This window comes from Zingiber officinale, chromosome 6B (genome assembly GCF_018446385.1).
Source record: "Zingiber officinale cultivar Zhangliang chromosome 6B, Zo_v1.1, whole genome shotgun sequence".
Classification (NCBI taxonomy): Eukaryota; Viridiplantae; Streptophyta; class Magnoliopsida; order Zingiberales; family Zingiberaceae; genus Zingiber; species Zingiber officinale.
This window is the reverse complement of record NC_055996.1, coordinates 92,765,993-92,776,778: the sequence shown is the minus strand read 5'-3', so window position 1 is coordinate 92,776,778 and position 10,786 is coordinate 92,765,993.

Here is a 10,786-nt window from a genome sequence, read left to right as displayed (position 1 = left end):
TCAAAATTATTTTTGTAAAAATTCCCATTTCAAATTTTTGTTTCAAAAATACTTTGAAACTATTTTTCATTTTATGGAATAGCCTAGGTCTTACCCTAGAATTGCATGATCCTATAGTTTTAGGAGCCAACATCTCACAAGCACAGTAGGATCCCTTGCTTGATAACTTAGAATGGATGAGATGCTTAGGACCTAGCCCTAGATTTCAGATGTTTATGTCAGTGCATCGCTATAAATCTGGGCTTTAAATAACAGACATTGATCAATTTGAGTTGACTAGTAAGTAAAAACCTTGCTAGTTATAAATGCTCAAATTGACCAACCTAAGTCAAATCGCTACTATCTTGTGATAGCTGGCCTTGGACAAGGGTTGGACATTTCATCATAAGGACAAATTTTCCTTAGTTTTTCTATATCCATGCTTGGACTTTAGGAATTTGTCAATTTTAGGGGGAGCTTCAAAACAAGATTTTTAGGCTTATACTATTTTGATCAAATTTTTTCAAAATATTATTTTTCAGATATTCATTCTCCTAAAAATTTATTTTATTCTTTTTCAAAAGAAATAAAATTTCAAATGTTTTAATTTACTTAATGTTTCATTTTTTTTAAAACATATAATTTTAGAATTTTTCAAAATATTTCTTGCCTTAGTATTTTTTTTTCAAAATTCAAAATATAACTTTTTAAAATGTTGTTAAACTGTTATTCTTTTCAAAAAAAATAAAATTTCAAATGTTTTTATTCATTCTTTTCAACATATAATTTTAGAATTTTTCAAAAATTTCTTGACTTAGAATATTTTTTAAAATTCAAAATATAATCTTTTAAAAGGTTGTTAAATTTTTTACTTAAAAATTCTTTTCAACATGTACTTTTTAAGTTTTTTCTTGACTTAGTATATTTTTCATAATATTTTTCAAAATATAAGTCTATTCTTTGATTTGCCTATTCTAAATTTACTTGGTTTTTGGTTCTGCCCCTATTTTTGATGTGTGTCAAAGGGGGAGAAATAGTGAATTCAGGGGGAGAGTTAGTTAATTCAAAGGGTGAGTTAAATTTCTTGCTTATTTACTTGTGGCATATTTTTATGCTTGTTTATTTACCTGTTGCATATTTTTAAACTTAACTTTGAACCTTGGTTGCCAAACATCAAAAAGGGGGAGCTTGTTGGTGCAAACTGCACCAGAATCAAACCTGAGTTTTGATGTTGTCAAAGGTTCAAGTTAAGTCTTGTTATGATCTAACAAGTTGACTGAGTGTGCAGGATGTTTACTCAACCGGGAAAGTCCTAGCTGGAGGCTAGGCAGAAAAGTCTTAGCAGATCGTGGAACCTAGGTGCAAGTCCAAGCAGGTCAAGGGGACCCAATGCTTAGCGGTATGATCGAGAAGTCTGGAGGACTAAAGATCAAGAGAAAAGTCCTGAGGAGCCGATCAAGGCTGAGTGAAAAGTCCAAACTGGATCTGGAGGATCAAAGTTTGGCAGGTAGGTTGAGGTAAGCAAACTGGAGGAGCGATAGTGAGGTCGGGTTCCCAGAGGGAACAACCTTAGGTCGCTGATCCAACTGAAGAAACCGGGAAGGTTTCCAAGTTGAGATCAAGACAACTCTACTGTCTATATTACTCATGCATTATATTACTGTGCTAACACTTGTTTTGCAGGAATATTGTTTAAACTCTGTTTTGCATATTCGGCTTGATCGGTCTACCGAACAGGAGGATTGGTCGACCGAACCAGCTTGACTCAGACCAGAGATCAGTTTAGATCAGGCAAAGCAGAATTCAGTCCGGTCAAAAGCTTGATCGGTCGACCGAACCATAGTGACTCAGCATAGGACAGATCATCAGCACCGATCAGCAGCAAAGGAAATAGAAGCTGATCGGTCGACCAAACCTGGAGATCAGTCGACCGATCCAATCAACATTTACTCAACATTAAAGGGTGATCTCGGCAGATTTCAGCGAACAAGGAAAAACCTTGTTCGGTCGACCGATAAAAGGGTTCGGTCGACCGAACCATTGAAGGCCAGTTAATGCAGAATTTACGAGCCAGTGTCAGACTCCAGCTGTGGGTGATCGGAACTGGTTCGGTCGACCGAACAGAGGGATCGGTCGACCGAACAGAGGGATCGATCGACCGAACCTCAGTGCACCTATAAATTCAGGCTCGAGGTCAGAGGCCAGAACAACTTTTCTGATCACAAGTTACTGCTCTACAAGCGACTCATCTTCATCAGTACAGCAAGATGCGTCATTCGAAAGCACCGACCTACGCTAAATCTTCGATTCATTTGTCGGTATATATATTTTATTTTCCACTTAATTGCAAATAAGATAGTAGATTTGTTACTATCTTATTCTATTGTATGTGTACGATCTGCTTCTCTCCGAGGACTTCGGAGAGAAGAGTTTTAGTGTTTTGCCCATCGGTGCGGTCAAGAACCGTGGGCCTTCGAGTAGAAGTCGAGCTAGGCTCCGAACGAAGTAAACGATTGTGTCTCCTTTCTTATTTTCCGCTGCACGATTATGACTTAAAAAGAAAAGAATAGTTTTAAAAAGAAGCGACATTCACCCCCCCCCCTCTATCGCGCTACTCGATCCTATCACCTTCATGCGTTGCATCCATAAAGCAAACTCCCCCTCGAATGTTGGTGGGTAGATGCTAGCTCCGACCATCGTTTTGTTGCTTCAGTCGGCGGTTAGTTCTTCTGAGGTGCCTCGGCTCTGATACCACTTGTTGGACCGTTACGGGCCGGCTTGAAGGGGGGTTGAATAGCCTGAAAATACAAAAACAAAAACCAACCCTTCTTGAACTCTCAACAGAACACTTGCATAAATAAATTAAACAAATAAACTAAAAGTAAGAGACAAAAGAGATTTACTTGGTTACAACCAGGGAGGTTGTTAATCCAAGGAAGATGAAGTGTACTAGAATATCTCCTTCAGGCGGAGAAGCCTCTTACAACGTTTAAGCACAGAAATAGAAGCTCAACTCTAATCTTAAAGCACACAAGCATTGGAATTACAGTTCTTAAGTTGTTGAAAAAGTTTCTGGACCAAGGCTATATTTATAACCTTGGCCGGGGCGCCATGGGAGGATAAACTTTATCTCCCAATGTTCAGATCGAGTCAAAACTTGATCCGATCAAAAAGTCAACGTTGGGCGCTCAGAAGGGCTCTGGGCGCCCCGGAGGGATCCAGGTGCCTCGGACTGTTCCGAGCGCCTCGGACTGCTCCGGGCGCCTCGGACTGCTCCGGGCGCCTCGGACTGCTCCGGGCACCCAGGCTGGAAAAGTCAACCCTGTTGACTTTTCCAGCCCGGGTCTTCTGCTCCGGCTCCGTTCGCCTCAGATCGAGTCTTTCGCTTGCTTGGGTGATCTCTGTCATCCGAAATAGGGCTCACCCGAACCTAACTTCCGGTCTTCTAGAGCAGGCTTCCACTCCGGCTTCTCATCCCTCGGAATCGCCGCGTGCTTCCTTCTCGTCCGCCAGCGTACTCATCCGTAGTCTTCGTCCCTCGGTCGCACCCCATGCCGACCTTCTTGCTAGCTGCGTCTCTTGCTCCTCGAGCAGTCTTCCGCTCCGGCTTCTCGTCCCTCAGAACCACCGCACGCTTCCTTCTCGTCCGTCGACGTACTCTTCAGCAGCACCTCGTCCCTTAGACACACTACATGTCATCCTTCTCACTAGCTACGTCTTTCGCTCGACTACCTGTGCTCCTATGCTCCTGCACACTTAGACACAAGGTTAAAACAACACAAGACCTAACTTAACTTGTTGATCACGCCAAAACAACCTTGGGGTTCCAACAATCTGGTCCTTTCCCTCAACCACAGACTCCAATCGAGAATTTTCGGCCCCCCTGGCTTGACATTTTGTACAAGCCTCTTTATCCTTAACAAATTCTACAGTAAATGGCTCTGGGACTTGTCCAGCCTTTTCCAGAGCTTCGGATGTCTGTGCTGGAACATGGTGGGGAATTTCCTGAGCATCCGCTGTCTCTTCAGTAAATTTCTCAGGAATTTGTTCAGAATTTCCCTCCCAAGCTAATTGTAAAAACTCCTCTACAATTTGTTGATCAATATACTCTACAAGATCTTTTAGGGAATCATTTGAGAGCAGGTGTGTCTCTAGGTCTGATGGACTTAAATCAATAATTATTTTTGTAGGAGGTGATTCAGTGATCCTAGACTTTATTGTCTCAACGCGGGAGCCTGGCCACTTCCATCTGCATATTCTTGGAAGGGCATGATGTCTGTAAGGATCCATTATTCTAACATGTTCACACATCCAGACCTGCAATACAATAAAAATTGTTTAAATATGATACTCTCTGCATAAATCTTATGAGACTATCATTATATTTAGAGACTTACAGCAAGGAGATGTGCGAACCCTCTGAGCATGGGAGCTTGATTTCATGCAAGGCCCTCTGGTTTTAGCCTCTGTGAAAGCATTGGACCAATGACCCCCCAGTTGTGGGCTGATATAGTCATATACAGCCTTACACCAATTATACCTACCTATATTGGCAAAATCATCTACGCAATCTATTAGTGATTGTACTGGTAGTCTAGATATACTACTACTAGTAGTAAATAAAACAGTAACAAAGAAATACAATATTAACAATTGGCAAAAGAGAGTATCTGATTCAGTAGTTGGAGGTTGTTTATTGAGGGTGACCATCTTGTTATCTAGCTCCTTTTGTGTACACTCCATATTATGGAAGTGTTGAAGAAATAGTGGGGTGGTGGTTGCATGCTGTTGTAAATTAACTTCAACGCCTTGGTCTAGGAGTCCAAAAATCAATGAAACATCTTTCCTAGTAAAGCTAATCTCCTTATTTTGAAAGATGAAGCATCTGGCTTGAACGTCTCAATTGTCAAACATATTTTGGATTAGGCTTCGAATATTTGCAATTTCAGGCATGGCTACTGCCCAAGCAAATGGGCTTTCATTGATCATCTCCATCTGCTGGTCGGTTATGTGGAGTGATGATATAAACCCCTTGAAGTGAGGGTAATTACTTTTCCAATGCACTTTCTTGTGATATGCACGGGAATCAACAGTTTTTTGGCTCACCATTTAGTTCTGTATACCAAAAAATACATAAGATCTAAATGATACTCAGTTGCATTCACTGTAATACAATTGATTTTCACTCATACTATGATACCTGACACTCTTATTTTTAAACCATAATCTAATACATTACAATGTCTATAATTTCTCTTATGTACTTTATTGTGACTTGTTGCTTCTAAACATGAATACTCTACACGTTATAGCAGTTAGTGTCAAGTAGCTGCTACAACAGTGAGAAGTCAATCGACACTATAGGGTTTAACAACGTTCTATCATTTTGTAGCAGTTCAACGACAGGAGCTGCGACAGCAAAGATAAACAATTTTTTTTAACCTCTTGGTTCCCTCAAAGTAAACCATCATTGAACAGTGACCTAAAAACATTAAACCTCATTGTAGTAGCTAGGAGACGGATCAAAATCCTAAAAATTCAAACTATCAAAGTAGGCGAAGCTTTGAATAATAACCCCTAAGATAATATTCACGATGGAGGTGAAGCTTTGGATGAGAAACAAGTCATCACGGTGAGGTTGACTGATGAACACTCCGTGGGGCACCGATGTACTATCAAAGAAATTCCTTCGAAATATTTATCACACGGTGAGTTTAGGGTTAAAACTTTGGCCTATGAGGGTAAAAATATAATTGCACGGTATATATATATTAGCACAATAATTGAAAAAAGGTATTTGGGTAGAAAATGTTATTTGGATAGTCACACTGCTACAACATGTAGCAGCTTCTGAAGACTAACTTTTTCAATGTGTTGTAGTTGCTTCTACCACGTGTAGAACCTCATTTAATTAATCTTAATAAAAACCAGATATTGCTATAAACTATTATTGGTTGAAAATACAGAATAACATATTGTTAGAGCATAAACAAAGAAAGAGCTGTTAGATCGTTGTAGTAGCTGAACTCCCGAGTTAGCTGCCACAGGTTGTTGCAGCTACATGTAGAGGTAGCTGCTACAAGGTGTAGCAGTCATTATTCGAAGTAGCTTCTTCAACGTATAGCAGCAAAGCAAACCGAAGGCGCTCAGGCAGCGGAAATAATTTTAAATATATTTTTTTTTGCAAGTTGATAATCTTTGTACAAAAATATGGCTACTAAAAAAATCACTTATGGATTTAGCTGCCACATCTTGTTGTAGCTACATGTAGAGGTAGCTGCTACAAGTTGTAGTAGTTATTAGTCGAAGAAGCTTCCTCAATGTGTAGCAGCAAAGCAAAGCGAATGTGCTACAGCAACGGAAATTATTCTAAATCATTTTATTTGCAAGTTGATAATCTTTGAACAAAAATATGGCTACTAAAAAGAGGACTTACGGATTTAGCTGCCACAGGTTTTGGCAGCTACATGTAGAGGTAGCTGCTATAAGGTATAGCAGTTTTTAGTCGAAGTAGCTGCTACAACGTGTCACAACAAACAAAAGCAAAGGCGCTGCAACAGCGGAAATAATTTATAATCATTTTTTTAGCAAGTTTAAATAGGGAGACGACAATTAAATATTTTTAGGGTTAATCTTTTTACAAAAATACGGCTACTAAAAAAAGGACTAACCGATTTAGCTCCAACAAGTTGTGGCAACTACATGTAGAGGTAACTGCTACAATGTGTAGTAGTTATTAGTCGAATTAGCTGCTACAACGGTGGCAGCAAACCAAAGCAAAGGCGCTGCAACATCGCAAATAACTTTTTATCAACTACAAATAGGTGTAGCAAGTTATTAGTCGAGATAGCTGCTTCAACGTGTATCAGCAAAGCAAACCAAGGTCGTTGCAGTAGCATAAATAATTTTAAAGCAAATATATATACAGCTACAATCAATCTGTAGCAGCAAAGCAAAGCATGGCATTGTAAGACTGGAAAAATAATTTTTAATCAAGTTAATATACACAATATGAAAGCTATAGCTACTGGGTTAATCTCTGCTAGAAAATAGTGCTGCTAGAAATACGACTTACCAAGTTAGCTGCTACAAGGTGTCGCAGCTACACAAAGAGTTAACTGCTACACGTTGTAGCAGCTACCTCTCCATATAACCACTACACCATGTAGCAGTAAAGGAAAGTCCAAGTGACTGTAGGCGGTTGTTGCATAAATCCTTCGGACCTTCTACGACGACCAATCCAAGTCAGATGCTACAAGGACGGTTTCCTACGAAGTAGTTGAAGTGAAGTAGTTGAAGCAACGTTTAGAAGCGAAGCAAAGGCGCGGTGCATCTTTAGACAATTATTTCAGCTAGCGCCTTTACCAATTTTTGTAGGCAATAACGGTGTGGATTAACACAGCAGCTGTGTGATTGAAGACGCCAAAGAAACTTTCCCACCGGGAGCGCGAGGGACGAGGGATGACGGAGGACGTTGAAAGAGGGAGCGAGCGAAGGAGAGAGAGAGCGGCGAGAGAAATTTTAATATTAAACTTTCTTGGTTTTTACCCGCGAGGTTGGCCGGACGACGGAAACGGAGGTTGCGAATGGGAGAGAGAGAGAGAGCGGGGAGGGAGATTTTAATTTGGGTAATTTTCACGCTGAAGTTTTGAACAGAGGTCTGAAGGGGAGAGAGAATAAAAAGAATATTTTATTTGTAGGGAAACCAAGCTGGCAACGCCACGTCTACGTATCGCTCACGGTTACGCACAAAGTGTCACCCAGTGTGTATATAGTATATATATATATGTTAATTCATGGCAAGTTAATTACTGAATGTATAGTATTACATGTGTTAATTATTAATTAATGACCTTAAACAGACGATGGCATTGGATGTGGGCGGTTACAATATTCGGGTGAACGCGATTGCGCCTGGACTGTTCAAATCGGAGATAACAGCTTCCCTAATGTCGAAGCCATGGCTGAGCGGAGTGGTAGAGAAAATAGTCCCATTGAGAAAGTACGGCATGAGCATGACAGATCCAGCAATAACAATGCTCGTGCAGTACCTGCTTCAGGATTCGTCCGACTACATCTCGGGCAATGTTTTCATCGTCGATGGGGGTACCACTCTCCCAGGGGTCCCAATCTTCTCCTCCCTCTGATCGGTTATATATATACAGATATGGGTCGGTTTCAATAAGCTAGCACAGTTCTAGGTCAAACTTAATTTGTGCCATATCTTTGTTGCCGATTCTTAATTTGTGCCATCACTGCTGCAGTTTCGTCGTTGATCGTGATCGTTCGCCTTCTTTCTCCTTCCAACTTTCATAATAATTTAATTGGGCATGCACCATTGATTATTCCGAAATTAATTTTGAACCTTTTATCAATTAGTCAATGAATTTGAATTAGGATGTTTAGGTGGATATATGGCTAAATTAATTGCTATATATTCAATTAATTAGACGTGCTAGTAACTTTTAAGTGGCGATAATGATTTAGATATAACCAAAGTTATATTATAATAAGATAGGGCATTGAAGTTGGGATCGAAGTCAACATGATGTGATAGTCCAAGTTAAAATGAGGCGACAGTCAAAGTTGTAGAACATTTCGCGGAGCTATTGGGGGGGAGGGTGATTAGTCCCAATCGTTTCTTTGATAATGAGTTGCAGCAAAAAATACTTGAAGCAATGCTAACATCTAGATTGATTTGGTTTCCACTTCAACGAGATAACTAATCCAAAAATTCACACAGAGTACAATTTCCACTATAAAAATATTCCTTCTCGAAAACACTTCGGAGGTGAAGAAATCTCATACAAATTCACACATAAGAAATACAATGCAAACAAGAAGAAAATACATAATGCAAATGAAAATCTTGCTTACTTTCTTGTAGCTTGTAAACATCTCTTCATTGGTTGGAAAGTGCAACAACACCTTTCTTCCAAAGCTCAAGGATCAACGATGAAGAGTGGAAAAGAAAAGTTGCGTTTGAATCTCCGTCGTCGCCTTTATATCTCACGGATTAGGGGTCTCAATCAATTGACCTTACCCTCAATCTATTATCAAGTTAAATCCAAGCGCATCTAGCCATTCAAATCTCACAACGACTCTTTTCTTCGTCACTTAATCAATTACAAACCTTCTTAATCGATCACCCAATCGATTATGAAGTCCTCTGTTCATTCTCGAGCGTCTCTCAATCGATTACCCAATCGATCTCCTGATCAATTCAAAAGCTATCAGTTCGCTCGCAACCAAGTTTAATCGTACATAGAAATAATCGTATGAGGTACTTATATAGTTGTTAGAAAAAAAAATATCCACGTTACCTATCTTCGCGCCTTTCTACTTCTTCCAGCCTAAATCAGTGAGGACGCAGTTTTTGATGGTTCGTTACTATGCACCCAATCCTTGACTGCCACATAAAGTACAAAGGGTTCTGAGGAGACCACCTTTGACAACCAATGTTCATTCACCATTCATTAATTGCCACATAGTGTGTAGAAGGAATCAAGGGAACTGCTTCTGACCTCCATCACTTATTTTCCCAATCGTTAATCGCCACGTAAGATGAGAAAAGATCAAAGGAAATGCCTTAGACATTTCTCCATTCAGTTATCACCATGTGTTGACAATCAAAAGCTTGATGATGAAAGACTCACCTAATAATATTAATCTGCACACCCTAATGTTATTGCTCTGTGGGCTTTTAGTATTATTGCTTGGCGAACCTTCACAAGGTTGCTCAACGAAACACAGAGTTATTGCTCAGCGGACTTTCATAAGGTTGTTTAGCGAAACATAGAGGTGTCGCTTAGCAAACCTTCGTGAGGTTGCTTTGTAGAACACAGAGTTATTGCTTGGCGGACCTTCATAAGGTTGCTCTGCAGAATATGGAGTTATTGCTTAGTGGAGCTATGTGAGGTTGTTCTACATAACATAGAGGTGTCTCTTAGCAGACCTTCCCAAAGTTACTCTGCGGGATGCAGAATTTTTGCCTAGCAATCCTTCATAAAGTTACTCTGCTGGACACAAAGTTATTGCTCGGTAGTTCTTCATAAAGTTACTCTACAGGATGCGGAGTTATTGCTCGATGAACCTCATAGGGTTGTTATGCAAAACTCAAAGTTATTGCTTGGAGAACTTCAGTAATATTGTTCTACAATCCTCCATGAAGTTTCTTTATGGAAACATTACTTGGCATACCTTTAACGCTGCTTGGTGGAGCTAAGTAACATCTCCTTGCAAGCTTTGATGATATTGCCTGGCAGTATTTATTCAACCCCAAAGAGAGGAATTCAACTATATTGCTTGGATGAATCTGCTACATCCCTTGGGGTAAAATCCGGTTGCCATCATCACTGTTCCCATCTTTTGTAAAAAAAAACAAATCTCTATCTCTGAGTTTCTATTCGGAGAAGGGGATTTTTAGTGAATTGTCCATCGGAAGTGATCAATGATTGTGGACCATGGACTAGTAACCAACAAGTTGTGACCTAAGTAAAAAAGAAAATTGTGTTAGCATTGTTTTTATTTGTTGTTATTTTCATATCCGTTGCATGTTTTTTGAAAAATGTGAGAAAATAAAACACATTATTCACCTCCTCTAGCACTTCTTCAATCTTTGATCCTACAATTTCTCTACCTCAGGAATATTTCTGAGAAGGAGGGAGTTTATAGTGGAAGAAGATCGCTAGGATTAGATTGTTGTATTAGTCGCCTTAAGAAGGTGAATACCAAGTAAAACCAAGGTGTTATGCATGTGGTGTCAAAGTTGATTGAAAATTTCACTGTGCATTCAACGACGAGCACA